We start from the raw sequence: 19,721 nt of genomic DNA on the forward strand, positions 1-19,721 counted from the left end.
GGTGAACAGGAGACAGTGTCAGCAAATTAGATACTTTTGGAAAATCATTAAAAAAAGAATCTGCCAATCTCCCAACATTGTCTTCACAATTATAGAAAAGACTCCATTTTATTATGGAATAAGCATGAAATGTACTGTGGTTCACTGGGCCATGATGAGCAGTGGATGTGACATGTAAATGACGTCGCGTGTTGGAAGGTGATCAATGCTATGTGAAATAGAGTGAGGAAGGGGAAAAGGGGTCATAGCAATTTGGGTGGGAGACCCTGAATTCTAAGAGATGGGGTGACTATTATATGGGGAAAATTTCTTTTCGATATATACACTGTCAAAAAATTGTTTGCTATTGAGGTTTTCAAACATGTCCCAAAGTGGAAGAAGAATGGAAGAAGCAGTCAACCCCAACAGTTAATTCCTGACCAATTTGCTTTCATCTCTACTCCCACCCACTGGCTCCCCCAGGCAATTTGAAGCAAATCTTAGAACTCACAGTCCATAGCAATACACTGTATTAAATTTTTTTTTATTTATTAATTTTTGTGGTGCAGTGAGATGCACAAGGTCTTAATTCCCTGACCAGAGTTCAAACTTGCACCCCCTGCAATGGAAGGTGGACTCTTAATCACTGGACTACCAGTGAAGTCCCAGCAATACATCATTTCTTAATGTAATGTAAAAGCTGAGGGAATCTTATTTGGTAATGAGATTATGAAAATTGATTGTAATCCAATTATGAGTCCAAAAATATGGCTTTAGAAAAATGTCTAAAAACTTCAAGCAGGATAAAAGGCCAGAATCTGACAAGTCATTTTCATTCTTCAATTTCCTCCTCCAGAGACAATCTCTATTAATTCCTGGAATTACACCCCATGCTGTACTCTGATTAAAAAGAAAAACAAATATAATTGGGTTCCAAAAGAGCCTACTGCCTGGAAGCTAATGATTAGAGAGCAATGGCTCCTAGGAGACAAGGCTGTATAAAACACCCCATGGGCCTCTTGGGAAAGCTATAGGTGTATTTTGGTATCACAGTAGTAGGAGTGTCATTGGGTAGCCAGGCACAGGACAGAGCCCCCTAGGGGAGAACCATCCCAGATTCCTCCTGCTTCAAGTCAGTGTCCCGGGTGTTTTCTTGCAGGAGGCAAGCCTGTTAATCCAAGCCTAGAACCCAATTCATTTTGCATATAAGTGTACAGAGGGTGAAAGTGGAGAGTGCAAAAGCTGACTTGAAACTTAACCTTAAAAAAAAAAAGATCACAGCATCCAGTCCCATCACTTTTTGGCAAATAGAAGAGGAAGAATTGGAAACAGTGGCAGATTTTATTTTCTTGGGCTCCAAAATTACTGCGGGAGGTGACTGCAGCCAAGAAATTAAAAGAAGCTTGCTCCTTGGAAGGAAAGCTATGACAAACCTAGACAGCGTATTAAAAAGCAGAGACATCACTTTGCCAACAAAGGTCCATATGGTCAAAGCCATGGTTTTCCCAATAGGGATGTATGGACAAGAGAGTTAGATCATAAAGAAGATTCATTCAGAAGAACTGATGCTTTTGAATTGTGGTGCTGAAGAAGACTCTTGAGAATCTCTTGGACTGCAAGGAAATCAAGCCAGTCAATCCTGAGGGAAATCCATGCAGAATATTCATTGGAAGGACTGATGTTGAAGCTGAAGCTCCAATATTTTGGGCACCTGACGTGAAGTGTTGATTCATTTGAAAAGGCCCCAAAGCTAGAAAAGATTGAAGGCAAAAGGAGAAGGGGGCGGCTAAGGATAAGACAGTTGGATAACCTCACCAACTCAATGGACATGAATTTGAACAAACTCCAGGACATAATGAAGGACAGAGGAGCCTGGTGTGCTGCAGTCCATGGGGTCACAAAGAGTCGAACACAACTTAGCCACTAAACAACAACAGATGCAATCCTTTCCTTTTCTTTTTAATGAGTCCTAGCATTTTTAAAAAATGTTTATGTTACCTATTTGGCTGTGTCTGGTCTTAGGTGCAGCATGCAGGATCTTTCATTGCAGCACACAGGTTTTCTAATTGTATAGCACGGACTTTCTAGTTGGTGTGCAAGGGTTCAGTTGCCCTGAGGCATGTGGGATCCTAGTTCCCCGACCAGGGATCGAACTCAAGTCCCTTGCATTGCAAGGAGAAGTCTTAACCACTGGACTACCAGGGAAGTCCCACAAATGCAATGCTTAATCAGAGAATTCAGGAAACTGTGAGCAGGAATTTCTCTGGTCTTGTAAAACGTCATATTTGGGATTAATAGCATTGGTATAGGATTCCTCTTCTAACCAGCGCTTTCTTACCCTCTTTAGGCAAGAATCCCTGTATTCCTAGAGTTTTTCAACCTTGACCGTGCCTTTGCTTCCATAAACCATCCTCCAGTGAAGATAAATGAAGCAAAATGAGTGGTCTTGGATTTGCTCCACACCGAGTAAGACTTACCTAAGGGAGCATCTTGTCACCCGTCTCCTGGAAGGGCTCACAGTGTCTTGACAGCCCCGGGAAGAAAGAGCTCTTCCTATTTGCTGACTGTGGAGGAGGTACTGGCCAGTCCTTTCAAAGTCTGATCTCTCTTCCTGGCGGCAGGACTTGGAGGACTCGAACAATAGTTTCCATGGTAGAAATAAAGGGGGCTGGGCTTCCCTGGTGGCTCAGTGGTGAAGACTCCACCTGCCAGGGCACGAGGCACAGGTTCAATCCCTGATCTGGGAAGATCCCAGATGCCTCGGAGCAACGAAGCCCTTGAGCCACAACTACTGAAACCCACGTGCCCTGGAGCCCACGCTGCACAAGAGAAGCCGCCGCCATGAGAAGGCCGCGCACCGCAACCAGAGCGGCCCCCACTCGCTGCAACTAGAGAGAAGCCTGCATGGCAACGAAGACCCAGCACAGCCCAGAAGAAGTGAAGAAAGAAAATAAAGGGATCTTCACACAGCTGAGAAAGAAGCCCTCCTCTCTGAAGGGCTAGAGCCCTTTTGTAAATTCAAATTGACTACATAATTGGACTCAGTTTTTGAATATTTGGACAGGCATAATTCACAGAAAGTAGGCCATTTAGATCAGAAGAACCAGAATACATCCTGATATTATGATCTCTGTTTTGACCAGGAAGCATATGGTAGATGTTGGTGATTTTTTGTTTAGATGTGTAAAGGAAAAATCCAGATTTTTCTTTCCTCTGTAGGGAAAAATCCAGTTCTCCCCTGTTGCGTTTCTCCTCTGTGTACGTCCTTTACTTCTCACACACAACCCTTCACTTCTGATACTCTGGTCGCCAACCATGTGGAGGTTACTCCCACAAACACTTCTCCGTGCCACCAGCTAGAAGTCTGGAAGGCTTACAATTTAACTCGATTCTGACTCTAACTGGGGTTTCCTAAGTGTCGCTCTCAGTAAAGAACCTGCCTGCTAATGCAGGAGACATAAGAGACCCAGGTTCAATCCCTGGGTCTGCAAGACCCCCTGAAGGAGGGCATGGCAGCCCACTCCAGTATTCTTGCCTGGAGAATCCCTGGGACAGAGGAGCCTGGTGGGCTACAGTCCATGTGGTCGCACAGAGTCGGATGACTGAAGCAACCTAATATGCACGCATGATACTATCTACCCGGAGAGAGTGTCAGATCTTGCAAGTTAAGGGTTCAGTCCCAAAAGACTGCCCCTGCCACCCCTCCCCCATGACAAGGCCAGGTTATCAACAGTGCGTCTGACCAACTACCTATAGATCAGAAGTTCCAAAGACTGTCTCCTTGGGCTCAACTACTTTGCCGGAGCGGCTCACAGAACTCAGGGTTTATGTACCATTTTGTTAAAAGATTCGATAAAGGATGCATGGGAACAGCCCACTGAAGAGATGGATGCACACGATGAGGTGCAAGGGGGTCCTGAGTGCAGGAGCTTCTGTCCTCTTGGAGCTGGGGTACATCACCCTCCCGGGGTACATGTGTTCACCCACTTGGAAGCTCCCCAGTTCAGTTCAGTTCAGTTCAGTCGCTCAGTCGTGTCCGACTCTTTGCGACCCCATGAATCACAGCACGCCAGGTCTCCCTGTCCATCACCAGCTCCTGGAGTTCACTCAAACTCACGTCCATTGAGTCGGTGATGCCATCCAGCCATCTCATTCTCTGTCGTCCCCTTCTCCTCCTGCTCCCAATCCCTCCCAGCATCAGAGTCTTTTCCAATGAGTCACCTCTTTGCATTAGTGGCCAAAGTATTGGAGTTGCAGCTTTAGCATCAGTCCTTCCAATGAACACCCAGGACTGGTCTCCTTTAAGATGGATTGGTTGAATCTCCTTGCAGTCCAAGGGACTCTCAAGAGTCTTTTCCAGCACCACAGTTCAAAAGCATCAATTCTTCGGTGCTTAGCCTTCTTCACAGTCCAACTCTCACATCCATACATGACCACTGGAAAAACCATAGCCTTGACTAGATGGACCTTTGTTGGCAAAGTAATATCTCTCCTTTCGAATATGCTATCTAGGTTGGTCATAACTTTCCTTCCAAGGAGTAAGCGTCTTTTAATTTCATGGCTGCAGTCACCATCTGCAGTGATTTTTGGAGCCCCCCAAAATAAAGTCTGACACTGTTTCCACTGTTTCCCCATCTATTTCCCATGAAGTGATGGGACCAGATGCCATGATCTTCATTTTCTGAATGTTGAGCTTTAAGCCAACTTTACTACTGCCCTCGTATGGAGAATCCCTCATGCACGCAGAGTCAGCTACTAACTCCATTGTCAGCTGATTCCCCCGTCTGGAGGATGAGGATGATGGGGGCGGAGGCGTGGGATTTCTAAACATTCTAAGCTTCTAATCTTATCTTGGTCTTTCTGGTGACCAGTGCCGCCACCCCCCACCCCAATTCAGAAGCCCACCCAGAGTCCCATCATTAGAACAAAACATGCCCCTAGTGCTCTTTTTTGAAAGTTGTAGTCATTTGTTTATTTGGTTTCGCTGAGTCTTCACTGCTGTGCTGGGGCTTTCTCTAGTTGCTGTGAGCAAAGGCTACTCTCCTGCTGCCGAGCGAGGGCTTCTCATCGCGGTGACTTCTCTTGCTGCGGCGCACGGGCTCAGTAGTTGTGGTACACCCGCTTAGCTGCTTCACAGCGTGTGGAATCCTCCCTGACCAGGGATCCAGCCTGGGTCCCCTGCTTCAGCAGGCTGATTCTCAATCACTGGACACCAGGGAAGTCCGCTCTTTGTGTTCTTATCACTTAGGAAATTACAAAGGTTTCAGGATTTCTGTGCCAAGAACCAGGGGTAGAGACCAATGCATATATTTTCTATCATCTCACAGACTGCATGGGATTCTGTCTTAAGCCATAAAATGCAATACTCCTTTATGTGGTTTAAAAAAAAAAAAAAAAAAGCCCTGGGCGAAAAACAGTAAAGACTACCTTTGACCTGGAATGGAGAGGGAGAGCAGGGAGACCACAGGACGGGGTGCACAGGTGAAAAACACCCGCGGTGGCCACACGCCAGCTTTGGTGCTGTGGACTGGAGGCCAAAGGATGGTGAGAGCTGATGCACAGACCCACCTACTAGGCTTCAGCTAAAGGGCTCTGGCACAGTTCCTGACAGAGTCCTGAACTTGCCCTGCGTCCAGGTGAGAGGGGGAGAGGCCTCCCCAGTCAGCATGCCAGCGCTGTTCTGGCGGCCGGCCAGGGGGAGCCAGCCCCTTGCCAGGCTGCTCAACTGCACTGGGGTCCAGCCACAGGGCTCCAGGGTGACCCCATTTAGGCAAGAGTCCTAGAGCTCCTCAGGACTTCCAGCCCGCCCCATGTACCAGGGTTGATAGTGGGGGCAGAGGCAGAGCCCTCCAAAGGGACAGGAAACAGGATGGGACCCACAAAGGTGCTGTTCTAAAGTCAGGGTACCTTGGGACTTCGCTGGTGATCCAGTGGTTAAGACTCTGCACTTCCACTGCAAGGGGCACAGGTTCGATCCCTGGTTGGGGAACTAAGATCCCATAAGCCGTGCAACTCAGGCAAGAAAATATGGTTTTTAAAAATCTAGCAAAGTCAGAGAACCCTGCTTAGGGTACCCTGTAGCCCTAGCCTAGAGAATTTCCAGGAAAGTGCTACCAAGGCCAAGGCCCCACTTCTTGGTGTAAGGATGCCCCTGATGGGGTGCGAGAATCAGAAAAGTCCAGGTGTACTCCAAGGTTACTGGCCCAAAAACAGAAGAGATTTCTCTGCTATTTATTGAGACAGGAAGTTATGGGGAAGAAAGCTGGTGGGGAAAGGCGTAAGAAAATCAGGACTCAATATGAGGGAAACGGAGGCTCAGGAAAGTCCAAAGGCCCAGAGTGAGGGGATTCCCTGGCGGTCCAGTGGTGAAGACGCTGAGCTTTCACTGCCAATGGCCTGGGCTAGGGTTACAATTTGATCCCTGGTTGGGGAACTAAAATCCCACAAGCCAAGAGGTGCAGCCAAACAAAAAGGAAAAATAGGAAAACAAAAAACACAGGCACAGAGTAAAGATGTAACCCAGTTTTGCCTCTTAGATCCTAGGGAACACTCCCTGCGAGGTATGATTTTTCAAGCAATTATGATGCACCCGACCTAGCACTGCACATTTCACGAGTGATCTCATATACTCTTCCCAAAGTGGACATTCTTTTTTTTTTTTTTCAATATTTTATTTATTTATCTGTCTGGGCCCAGGTCTTACTTGTAGTACTCGGGTTCTTCCATTGTTGGAGCATGCAGGATCTTTTCACTGTGGCATGCGGGGCCTCATTCCCTGACCAGGGATTGCACCCGGGGCCCCTGCGTTGGGAGCCCAGAGTCTTAGCCACTGGACTAGCAGGGAAGTTCCCCAACAGTGGACATTCTGATCCTGTGTTAGGAGGAACAAGGCGGGGCTCAGAAAGACCTTGCACGTGGCCTCAGACGGAGGAGGTGGCAGAGATCAGTCAGCCTTGAGTCCAGGTTCATTGGACCGTTACTGTTTTTCTGTCCTTGGTCAGCTTTTCTTGAGGTTTCTTCATTCAGGAAGGGAAGGCTCCCTTGTCGCCCAGGGAGCCTAGGGCCAATTCCTGCTATTTCATTTGGATTGTTCACACCCAGCTGGCCCCAGGCCCGAGCAGCCCAGCTGCCACCAACCCTGCAGGGGCCTTCATGCAAAGACCTGTGGGAGAGGCACTCAGGGGAAGGCACCACTCGGCTTGGGCAACCCCGAGTCAGCCATTGTTCACCCCCACAGGAAGCGTGGTCCCCGAGGTGCCAGAATGGGCGACCTCACTGTGAACTGTGCCTGCGGCCTGCCTGGCGCCCGGGCCAAGAGTTCCACTCTTGAGTCTCCCTCGCCCACTTCCAACCTCTTAGCAAATCCTGTAGGCTCCACTTCATAACATCTCTCCAGAGCCGGGGACTTCCCTGGGGTCCAGTGGCTAAGATTCTGAGGTTGCTGTGCAGGGGACCCGGGGTTCAATCCCTGGTCAGGGAACTAGACCCCACATGCCACAGCTTAAGCCCTGGTGAGGCCAAATAAATATTTCTAAACAATCTGTCCAGAACCCAGTCACTTCTGCCCTCACCATGGTCCTGTCCACCCTCACCTCCTGTCTGGACTAGGGTCTCCCTGCCCACCAAGGTGCCCCACCCCCGCTGAGAAAAGGTCAGAGTCCTCACTGTACCCCATGACCTGCCCCATAACTTCTCTGGCCCCTGGCCCCCCGTTCTCTCCCTTGCCCACCTTGCCCCAGCCACTCAGGCCTCTGCTATTCTGTGACCGCATCAAGCGTACTCCACCTCAGGGCCTTTCACTGGCTGTTCCCTCCCCATGGAGCGCCCTTCCCCAGGTATCCCCAGCGGCTCCTCCTCTCCCCTCCTTTGATTCATTTTTTTAAAGATTTTTAAAAAAAATGTGGGTCAGTTTTATTATTTTTAAAATTAATTTATTTGTTTTAATTGGAGGCTAATTACTTTATAATATTGTACTGGTTTTTGCCATACATTAACATGAATCAGCCATGGGTGTACTTGTGTTCCCCATCCCAAACCCCCCTCCCATCTCCCTCCCCATCCCATCCCTCAGAGTCATCCCAGTTCACCAGCCCTGAGTACCCTGTCTCATGCATGGAACCTGGACTGGTGATCTATTTCTCCCATGATAATATACACCTTTCCACAGTTTTAAGGGATTTGTTTGTTACAATATTGTTTCTGTTTTGTGTTTTGGTTTTTTTGGGTGGTGCGGCATGTGGAATCTTAGCTCCCTGACCAGGGATTGAACGTGCACCCCCTACACTGGGGGCTAAGTCTTAACCACCGGACCACCAGGAAAGTCCCTCTGACTTTGACCTTTGCTGGAGTGTCACCTTTTCGGCTATACCTCCCCTGACCACCATGTTTAATATTACTATTTTCTAAGCCCCTTAACCTGCTCTGTTTTTTTCAGGGAAGCCTTCCTGAAAAGGAAAAATTCAGTTTTCAATCTCCTGAATAGGGAAAATCCCAGTTTTTCTCTACTATGTGGATCTTTATGCTGTGAGTCTCTTTTATGACCTACACAAACACTCCTAATCACCAAACGTGTGTAGGGTTATCCACAAGCTGGGTGATTCTCTGAGATACTAGCTGTGTGTCCTGCAATTTAACTTAACTCTTTTGCTATTGAGCCAGAGATAGCGTAAGATCCCACAGGTTAAGTGCTTAGTCCCAAGAGACTGCCCTCCTCCCACCCCACATGCACACCTCAGGTGTTCGTCCATTTATTTTGGCAAGTCCCCACAGTATGTGGAATCTTAGCTCCTGGACCAGGGATCAAACTCATACTCCCTGCAGTGGAGACACAGAGTGTTAACCACTAAACCACTTGGGAAGTCCCCAGATGTCAGTCAAGAGCCCAAGTTTTCACTGGGCTTCTGACCAACTGGGTGTAGATCAGAGGTTTCAAAGAGCCTTTCCTTGGGTTTAATTAAGTTGCTAGAGCGGCTCACAGAACTCAGGGAAACTCTTATGCTTACCAGTTTATTGAAGGAAAGGATACAGATGAATAGCCTGTGGAAGAGATGCTCAGGGCAAGGTAGGGGGAGAGGGCACAGGGCATCCATGCTCTCTCCAGGTGTACCACCCCAGAGTACCTCCACCTGCTTTCCAACCTGGAAGCTCTCCAAACACCATGCTATGGGGATTTATAAAGCTTCCTTGTGTAGACTAATTATTAACTCCATTTCCAGCCTCCCTCCCCTGAAGGACAAGGGGTAAGGATGCCTCATCTCCCCAGCACCACTGACACAGTAGCAAATACTTCTGTCTCCAACCCTGGTAACAACCCTGGCCTTGTTACCTCCCCTCAGACACCCAGCCAATCATCCCTGACTTCATTTCTACATCACTGGGCCAGTTTCCCACCCTTGACAAAGCAATCCCCTGGAAAACGTCACTTATTTAATCTCAGACCAGCATCTGAGTGGGACATGCTGGTGAGATTTTAGGCGGACACAAAATGAACCTTTGTGATCTAACTAGATCCATACTGTCTTTGACAAAATATTCACTAATACTGACTTTCCCTTCAGAGTAGTGATATAAAGTTACCTTTCCCAGAGGGCGCAATGGTGAAGAATCTGCCTGCCAATGCTGGAGATGCACCAGGTTCGATCCCTGAGTCAGAAAGATTCCCTGGAAGAGGGAATGGCAACCCACTCGAGTATGCTTGCCAGGAAAATCCCATGGACAGTGGAGCCTGGCGGGCTACAGTCCATGTGGTTTCAGAGTCAGACACGACTGAGGGACTGAGCATGTATGCCTGCTAAGTAAATAATAGTTCAAGTAGTCCTTGAATATGGCTAAAAATCTCAAGTGGTACTTGAGCCACTGAGGTTTGGGAAATTTGACCTTAGAGAAACCCAGCACTGCTTCCCCCTGCCAGGTGATGGCCCTAGTTTGTGTGGTTTTTGCTTGAGATTCACCCTTCTTTCTTGGGTCTTCCCTTCATATGCATGGTTGTCCAGCACCAAGGTGAAGGTTGATGGTTATCACTAAGCAGCCATATCTCTGTTACGAGGAGATCATATTGACAGTGATTCAAAGTCAGCTGATGGAGAAGGAAATGGCAACCCACTCCAGTGTTCTTGCCTGGAGAATCCCAGGGGCAGAAGACCCTGGTGGGCTGCCATCTATGGGGTCTCACAGAGTTGGACACAACTGAAGCGACTTAGCAGCAGCAGCAGCAGCAGCAGCAGCAGGACTCTTCATCAGACTTATTAAAATAGAATCTTTTGAGATCTGAGAACATCTGTGTTTTAAAAGCTCCCCAGGTGCTTTGATGAGAAACCAGATTTGGGAAACTCTAACTTGTGATATGACCAACCTAGATAGCATATTAAAAAGCAGACACATTACTTTGTCAACAAAGGTCTGCCTAGTCAAATCACTGGTTTTTCCAGTAGTCATGTATGGATGTGAGAGTTGGACTATAAAGAAAGCTGAGCGCCGAAGAATTGATGCTTTTGAACTGTGGTGTTGGAGAAGACTCTTGAGAGTCCCTTGGACAGCAAAGAGGTCCAACCAGTCCATCCTAAAGGAAATCAGTCTTGAATATTCATTGGAAGGACTAATGCTGAAGCTGAAATTCCAATACTTTGGCCACCTGATGCAAAGAACTGACAACTTAGAAAAGATCCTGATGCTGGGAAAGATTGAAGGCCGGAGGAGAAGGGGACAACAGGTTATGGGACGGTTGGATAGCATCACTGACTCAATGGGTATGAGTTTGAGCAAGTTCCAGGAGTTGGAGATGGACAGGGAAGCCTGGCGTGCTGCAGTTCATGGGGTCGCAAAGAGTCAGACACGATTGAGTGACTGAACTGAACTGAACTGAATTTGTGATAACCAAGCCTCATAAAATCTGTCCAGGTGATGAACGGTAGCCATTGAGTGGCTAGAGTGCCACATGGGTGTGCACCTTCCATGGGGACTGTTTTCGGTTCTGCCTTATCTAGGTATGCCTCTCCTCTCTGGACCAAAGCATATTTTATGCTTTTAATTGCAGAAAAAAGGAAATTTCAAGATTACTAGTGATAAAGACTGGGTAAAATGATTCACCTGCCTATTATTTCCCATAAAATAAAACGTCTCTGAATATACCGCTAAAAAAAAAAAAAAAAAAACCAAAGTCAGCTGAGACCTGTAGGAAAGCTCTACTTAAGTGGCACAGGCAATGGTCACACTCCTGTTTCTTAATGCCCCTGCTTGGGTGGGGACAGGGCTGTGGACTGTTGGACTAAGCTTTTGAAAGAGAAAGACCTGGGTTCAAGTCCAGGCTTCACCGCATACTAGCCCCGGGACGTGGACAAGCTACCTAATCTCTCTGACTTTTGTTTCCTCATCTGTAAAATGATTAAGAATGAAAACTATTTCCTGTACTACAAGAACTGAATGAGATAAGGAATACAAAATGCTTCAAGTATTCAAAACAAGGAAGACAAATGCAATGACCCCATGAAGAAGTCATCAGACAAATCCAGAATGTGGGACATTGTAAAGAACAACCACTGGGTTGCTTCAAAATGACAGTATCATAGCAACTTGCCTGGTGGTCCAATACCTAGGACTCTGCACTCCCAATGCAGAGGGCCCTGGTTCGATCCCTGGTCAGGCAACTAGATTCCACATGCCACAGCTAAAGATCCTGAATGCCGCAATGAAGACGGAAGATTTCAGTGCTACAACTAAGATCTGGCACAGCCAAATATATGCTTCTTTTAAAAAGTCAATATCATAGAAGAGAAGAGTACATATACCTGGGAAACTGAAAGGGCCAATCAGACGCCAGGTGTGAGTCTCTTTATTTGTTTATTAGTCTGCATCAGGTCGTAGTTGCAGCATGCAGGATCTTTCCTTTCTGTGCGTGGCTTCTCTCTCGTCTCGCACATGGCTTAGGTGCCCCTCCACACGTGGGATCTTAGTTCCAGGACCACAGAGTAAACCCATGTCAGAAAGGAGGATTCTTAACCACTGGACCACCGGAGAAGTCACCCATGTGTGGTCTTGATTCACCCCAGATTTGAAGAAATGAAAAAGAAAGGAGAAGAAGGGAAGGAAGGAAAGGAGGGAGGGAGGGAGGGAGGGAGGGAGAAAGGGTAGAGGAGAGAGAAAACATAACTTTGAGATTAGTAGGGAAATCTGAGATGGGCCGAATAGAAAGTACTGTGGATTTAGGTGGGGTAATGGTAGTGAGGTTGAGCAGGAGAAGGACATGATTGTTAAAATTGTTAAAAGGTGGACTTCCCTGGTGGTCCAGTGGTTAAGAATCTTCCTGCCAGTGCAGGGGACATGGGTTCGATCCCTGGTCCGGGAAGATTCCACATGCCGTGGAGCAACTAAGCCCGTGAGCCATGACTACTGAGACTATGAGCCCTAGAGCCCATGCTCCACATTGAGAGAAGCCACCGAATGAGGAGTCTGAGCACTGCCAACAGAGATAGACCCCGCTCGCTGCAACTAGAGGAAGCCTTCACATAGCAACGAAGACCCAGTACAGCCAAAAATAATTAATATTTTTAAACAATTGCTAAATGATACAGGCCCAAGTGGCACTAGTGGTAAGAACCCACCTGCCAATGCAGGAGACATAAGAGATGTGGGTTCAGTTCCTGGGTTGGAAAGATCCTCTGGAGGAGGGCATGGCAACCTAGTTTTTATGGCTGGAGAATCCCACGGACAGAAGAGACTAGTGGGCTATGGTCCATAGGGTCGCACAGAGTCGGACATGACTGAAGCAACTTAGCATATGGGCTTAAGTATTTAATATTGTTAAAAAACAAAACAAAATTCAACTGAGCAAATTTAAAAATCAAATTGGTTTTATTCATCAATTTGTGAATTGCGCAGCATCCTATCTGGCAAATAGAAAGGAGCTCTAAAGAGCTGAACAAAATGGGAGGCTTTTAAAGGCAGAAGTGGGCAGGGACAGGAAAGAGAGATTACCTTGTCATTCTTTGAGGTATGGAAGGGGCCATCAGGTGGATTACCTCACCAGTGCTGACCAGGAGATTCCAGATTGACCAGTTACGACTGCATTTCTGGAGGAGATGAAAACTGCAATTAAGTTAGTGATTAAGTCTTGGTTTGTTGACGTGGGGCTTAGCACAAGTGACTCCATTTGAGGCCTGTTACTTCCTATTTAAAACTAGGATGAATAGTCATTATGTCTGCAACTCACTCTTAAATGGTTCAGAAAAAAAATCCAGACAAAGCAAATATGGAAAATTATTAGCAATCATTAAATCTGGACAGAGGTAATAGATATTAGTTTGTTGTACTATTCTCTCCACTTTTCTTTACATACCCCTTAGGACTAGGGCAGCGTAGTATTCCCTGGTGGCTCAGAGGGTAAAGCGTCTGCCTGCAATGCAGGAGACCTGGGTTCGATCCCTGGGTTAGGAAGATCCCCTGGAGAAGTAAATGGCAACCCACTCCAGTAGGGTTGGGGAGAGCTGTGATTGGGAGGGTCATGAAGAGGAGGTCTTGAGGGTGAGGCAATATTCTGTTTCTTGACATGGTTGATATTTGCATTATAATAATTCATTTATGTTGTATATATTTGTATCTAATTGTATGCATGCTGTGGTTGTGTGTGTGTATTTGTGTTGATAAACATGTTTCTTTTCCTTTTTCTGTAGAGCTTGAATGAAGGCGCAAACCTACAGGAAGCCCTGGAGGCTGTCTTAAGACAACAAGACATCTGGCTGAGAAATGGATGCCAACATACTGAAGAAGAGAAGAGAAAAATGGTCTGAGATGCTTCCTGATGCCATTGATGAAACTGCGCTAACTCAGATGTGGCCCTGCCACCACCCCTGTGGTTATAAGGGAGAGTAAATGTCCTTATCTTCAAAGTCTCTTGAAATCAGGGAGCGGGGGCGGGAAGGACACATTGGAAGACTGGGATTGACGTGTACACACTACTGTATGTAGAGTAGATAGCTAATGGGGACCTGCTGTTATAGCACAGGGAACTCTGCTTGGTACTCAGTGATGGTCTCTATGAGAGGGGAATCTGAGAAAGGGTGTATGTATGTGTGTATACGGCTGGTTCACTCTGCTGTGTACCTGAAACCAACATAACACTGTGAATCAATTATACTGCAATAATTTTTTTTTTGAATTCTAGAACAAATGACTACCAACAATGTCTCTTGGAATCATTTTCTTTTCTATATCCCAAAGCATCTCAGGTATTGCGTTGGGGGTCGCTCAGACCATCCTTGAGTTTGGTGATTCACTGGAAGGACTCATAGGACTCAGAAGTGATAATATTCACAGTTTTTTTCATCCTATTTTAATTTCTTTATTTTTCTTGAAATGCAGTAGACATACAATATTACATTAGTTTCAGGAATACTCTTGGAGAAGGCGATGGCACCCCACTCCAGTACTCTTGCCTGGAAAATCCCATGGACAGAGGAGCCTGGTAGGCTGCAATCCATGGGGTCATGAAGAGTCAGACACAACTTAGCAACTTCACTTTCACTTCTCACTTTCATGCATTGGAGAAGGAAATGGCAACCCACTCCAGTGTTCTTGCCTGGAGAATCCCAGGCACGGGGCAGCCTGGTGGGCTGCCGTCTATGGGGTTGCACAGAGTCGGACACGACTGAAGCAACTTAGCAACAGCAGCAGGCATACTTTATGGTGCTTTGACATGTGAATACATTCTGAAATAATGATCACAGTAAGTCTAGAACCATCTGTCCCCATACAAAGTTATTCCACATTATTGGCCATAGTCCTTATGCCGTGTAGTACTCAGGGCTGTAGTTCGTTACAGTGAAAGGATGTGAAGCCAAGGTGCATGAGAAGAAATCCAGAGGAACCTGGGTGCAAGATTCCAAGCGTCCTCTCCCAGTGAGGTCACACCGGATGCATGGAGTCCCACCTGTGATATGTGGCAACACGTGTGCAGTGATGTATACCTGGGATGCTCACTTGAGCCTGGGACTCCAGGGTTTTTACTGGGGGAGTGGGAGGCATGTAGACTCACATGCTCTAATGATTGGCCATAGTTATTGAAGCCCTAGAAGGAAAGCAGCTGTTAAACCACAAATTCCATCACTTGAACAAACTAGATAAACTGTACAGTGTAGTTCAAGATTCTTAAAAAAAAAAAAAAAGACTCTAAAGAGTACAAAACACTCTTACCAGAACCTTCAAGGAGCTCAGTTCCCTGGTGTCAACCAAGGCTCATTCGCAACAACAGATCCTTTTCGGGAATGTGCAGGATTTGAGCAACTCGGGCCTGCTGAGTAAACTCTTTTCTGAGCAAGTATGATCACCATCCTCAGTCTTTCCTTTGAGTAAATGGAGGTCTGGAGGGGTTACTAATAAAAAAGGTAGCTAAAGCAGCCCAGCTAATAAAGAATGGCGCGCTTAAGTCCTTGGTGTGACTGTTTCAAGTGTCCACTTTCAAGTTGGCCACACCACAGGGGCCCACTCTCCGGATCAGAGAAAACACAGTGGTGGGCTGGATTTGGCTCAAAGGCTCTGCATCCCGCATCCTTGGGACATCTAAAGATTCTCCTTCTGGAAGTGCCTGTAAAGGGATAAAAGGGTGAGAAATCCCCCGCAGTGGGAAAGCAAAGGAATGGAAAAGAAAATCGTACAAATGGATAGAAATATCAAAAATTTCCCAAAGACAGAATTTGTATGGGAAGCTGTTGACTCAGGGACGGTGAGGGGGACCCTGGCCCCAAACCTGCAGGCAGGGCCTAATGGAAGAGCAAGGCAGGGCCAGATGGTGGATGGGAAGGAGAGACATCAGAGGTGTCAGGTACGTTAGCCAGCTGCTTACACCCTCCACCTGCTCCTCCCCCTACCATAAAGCGCAGGCAGCCCAACACTTGAACCCAGGACACCCCCCACCCTGCCCCCAAGTATGAGAGAGGGACAGATCATTCTCTAAAGCAATGCTTTTGGAATGGCAATAGAAACTCATTCCTCAAGCGGCCATTGCTCTCCCAAAGGTATTTAGGAAACTGGAGGCAGGTTTGTGTTTTAGGGATTAGGGGGTGCCACAATCACTTCCTGGGAGGGGATCAGGATGCTAAGTGTCCCAGGAGGTGTCCCATGCTACATTCCATGAGATATTCATGGAGGTAAAGAACCTGTTATAAATACCCAAGTCCAGCTCTGAGTGCCATTTCACTCATAAACAAAAGTAAAAATTTCCCAAGAATGCAACGATCGAGCGAAACAGCAGAAGTTTGTTCTTGCTTCACTGTTTTGTTTATTGTTGTTGCTTTTGTTTGCTTGTTTGTTTTAATTTCATTTTCCTCTCTCTTTTAAAACTGAAGTATAGTTGATTTACTATGTTGTTAATTGCTGCTATACAGCAAAGTGATTCAGTTATACCTACACATATTTTTTTTTCAGTCTTTTTCGTATTCTTTTCCATTATGGTTTTATACAATGGATTACAACTTAGTCATTAAAAAAAGAGTGAAATAATGCCATTTGCAGCAATGTGGATGTACTGTTGAGTTCTTTAAATGGCAAACAGAGTGCACCTGTGTCTGTCTTCATTCCGACAGCATTCCTGAGAATTCTGCCCCTAATGCTGATCCCTAACTGCATCATTGGGCTTCGCTGGTAGCTCAGCTGGTAAAGAATCTGCCTGCAATGCAGGAGATCCCAGTTCAATTCCTGGGTCAAGAAGATCCCCTGGAGAAGGGATAGGTTACCCACTCCAGTATTCTTGGGCTTCCTTAGTGGCTCAGATGGTAAAGAATCCACCTCCAGTGCGGGAGACCCCAGTTCAATCCCTGGGTTAGGAAGATCCCCTGGAGGAGGGCATGGCAACCCACTCCGGTGTTCTTACCTGGAGAATCCCCATGGGCCGAGGAGCCTGGTGGGCTACAGTCCATGGGGTCGCAAAGAATCGGACACGCCCGAGCAACTAAGCACACACACAACCGCATCGTTATCTTTAGAAGCTTAATCAGGCCTGACTCTTTCAGCATTGCACTACAGATCACCTTCCTCTTAATCTGCCTTTATGTTACAATAAGGATATCTTTATTCTAAAAAAGTTTTTTGCGTGGGTAGGTTATATTATCCAAAAATTTCATTTCAGGATAGTAAAAAGAGCATATAAAAATATTTCTTTAAACACTAATTTAGGGAATTCCCTGGCTTTCACTGCTGAGGACCTGGATTCAATCTCTGGTTGGGGAATTAAGATCCACACGGCTTCTCCCTGCCCAAAAAATATCCCAAAATAGAACACAAATCTATGGTAATAAAAAGATCAGAAAAGCATTTACCCAAAGTGGGTGGGGCAGGTAGGTGGTGGATAGCGAGAGAAAGAACTGCAAAGAGAAAGAAAGAACTTTCTAGAGTGAAGGAAATGTTCTCTGCCTTGATTGGGCTGGTACGCAATTGTCAAAACTCATCAAACCATGCACTTCAAGTGGGCGAATTTCATTGCAATTGCTATGTAAATTATACCTCACTCAAGTTGGATAAAACAAATTTAGACATTGTACAGAATTTTTTCTCCATTAAAAAAAATTTTATTTATTTATTTGGCTGCACCAAGTCTTAGTTTTGGCATGCAAGATCTTTGATCTTCCTCTCAGCATGTGGGATCTTTTTTCAGTTGCAGCTTGTGGGATCTAGTTCCCTGATCAGGGATCGAACCTGGACCCCTTGCAATGAGGAGCATGAAGTCTTAGCCACTGAACCACCAGGGAAGTCCTTGTACAGAAAACATTATAAATATATATTTGTTGTAGAAGGGAGGCATTGGATCTGCTAAGGCCTCAAAATTCATTAAGTGGATTTGGACAGGCATTTTAAAAAGACATTTAAAAAGGCGTTTAAAACCTGGACCCCCTGCAATGAAACGTGAATACATTGCTTATTCTGAATTGTAATTACAAAAGTGTGAAAAACACACCCTAAAACAGGAGCTGGACTTTCAAAAGGATGGCCTTTCTTTCAGCACAGTACCTACTCAGGGCAAAGGTTTCACTGATGGTGGTGGAGGAAAATCTGCATTTCACATAGTTTTCTTGGTCATTTCTGATTCGTTTTCAGCAGCCTTACCACATGTGATTAGATCATTCTGGTATTACCCAAGAAACTCGCTGGTCAGGAGCTGGTGTTTGTAAGAGTCTTAAATGTGGCAGTGTGAGTTCTAACCATGGAAATTACAGGGAAGTTGGGAAACGGGTGATGAGGTTAGAAATATAAAATTTTATCTTTCATAACTAGGAGTTAATAGTTAATGTCTAAATTTGACCAATCCAGAATTCACACCAATAAAATAGGAAAAATACATATGGTATGACACATGAAGGGCTAAACGTGCCTAATATTGTGCAAATATTCCTGACTTACCATGGTCCAACTTACAATTTTCTTGGCTTTAAGATGATGTGAAAGCGATGTGCATTCATTAAGTAGAAATTGTATTTTGAATTTTGCTTGTTTCCCGGGCTAGTAATATGGAGTTTGACCCTTTCCGGTGATGCTGGGTGGGGCAGTGGCCACAGTCCCCATGATCTTGAAGGTAAACTACTGATACAACCATTCTGCCCCCAGACAACCAGTCTGTTTTCTACTCTCCGTACAGTATTCAACAAATTACATGAGATATTCAACGCTTAGGGCTTCCCTGGTGGCCCCGCAGTTAAGCACCTGCCTGCCAATGCAGGAAATGCAGGTCCAGTCTCTGAGCCAGGAAGATGCCCTGGAGAAGGAAACGGCAACCACTCCAGTATTCTTGCCTGGGAAATCTTAGGAAAAGAAGAGCCTGACAGGCTGCAGTCCATGCGGTCACAAAAGAGTCGGACATGACTTAGCGACTAGACAACTACAACAACAAATTCAACGCTTTATTATGAAATAGGCTTTGTGGGAATTCCCTGGTGTTCCAGTGGTTAGGACTCCAAGCTTTCCCCGCAAGAGGCACGGGTTTGATCCTTGGTCAGGGAACTAAGATCCTGCAGGCTGTGCAGTGCAGCCAAAAAAAAAGGCTTTGTGTTAGATAATTCTGCTCAACTATAGGCGAATGCAGGTATTCTGAGCACTTTTAAGGTAGGCTAATTTAAGCTATGATGTTTGTTAGGTTAGGTATATTAAATGCAATTTTGACTTACAATATTTTCAATTTATGATGGGTTTATTGGGATGTAACCCCGTCATAAGTCACAGAAAATCTAGATTTCTCATAAATGAGTCAGGAAAGGAGTAGTCCCACGGTGGGAAAAGTGCACAGAGAATATGAACAAATAGCATCTATCAAAGGAAATAAAAATGGCTCTTAAAAATATGAGACGATTACAGCAAATTGGACGCAACTAGAGATGATCAAACTAAGTCAGACACAGAAAGACAAATCCGTCTGATATCACTTCGATGTGGAATCTAAAATATGGCACAAATAAACCTGTCCACAAAACAGAAACAGAATCACAGACATAGAGATCAGACTTGGGGTTGCCAGGAGAGAAGGGGAGGAAAAGAGATAGGCTGGTAGTTTGGGGTTGGTAGATGCGAATTATCAATATTGCATTTAGAATGGATAAACAAGATCCCGTGGTATAGCACAGGGAACTATATCCAATCTCCTAGGATAAACCATAATGGAAAAGAATATTAAAAAATGTTTATATATGTATAACTGAGCCACTTTGCTGTACAGCAGAGATCGGCACAGCACTGTAAACCAACTATACTTCAATTTTTAAAAAGATGAA

General features: G+C 45.7%; 1 non-coding gene across 1 annotated transcript; it reads left to right on the forward strand.

Moving 5' to 3' along the window:
- Positions 1-11,548: 11,548 nt before the first annotated feature.
- Positions 11,549-11,621, forward strand: TRNAG-CCC (transfer RNA glycine (anticodon CCC)). Its single transcript has one exon. It is a non-coding gene; the product is annotated as a tRNA-Gly (tRNA).
- The last annotated feature ends 8,100 nt before the right edge of the window (positions 11,622-19,721 follow it).

Source organism: Ovis aries, chromosome 14 (assembly GCF_016772045.2).
Source record: "Ovis aries strain OAR_USU_Benz2616 breed Rambouillet chromosome 14, ARS-UI_Ramb_v3.0, whole genome shotgun sequence".
Taxonomy (NCBI): Eukaryota; Metazoa; Chordata; class Mammalia; order Artiodactyla; family Bovidae; genus Ovis; species Ovis aries.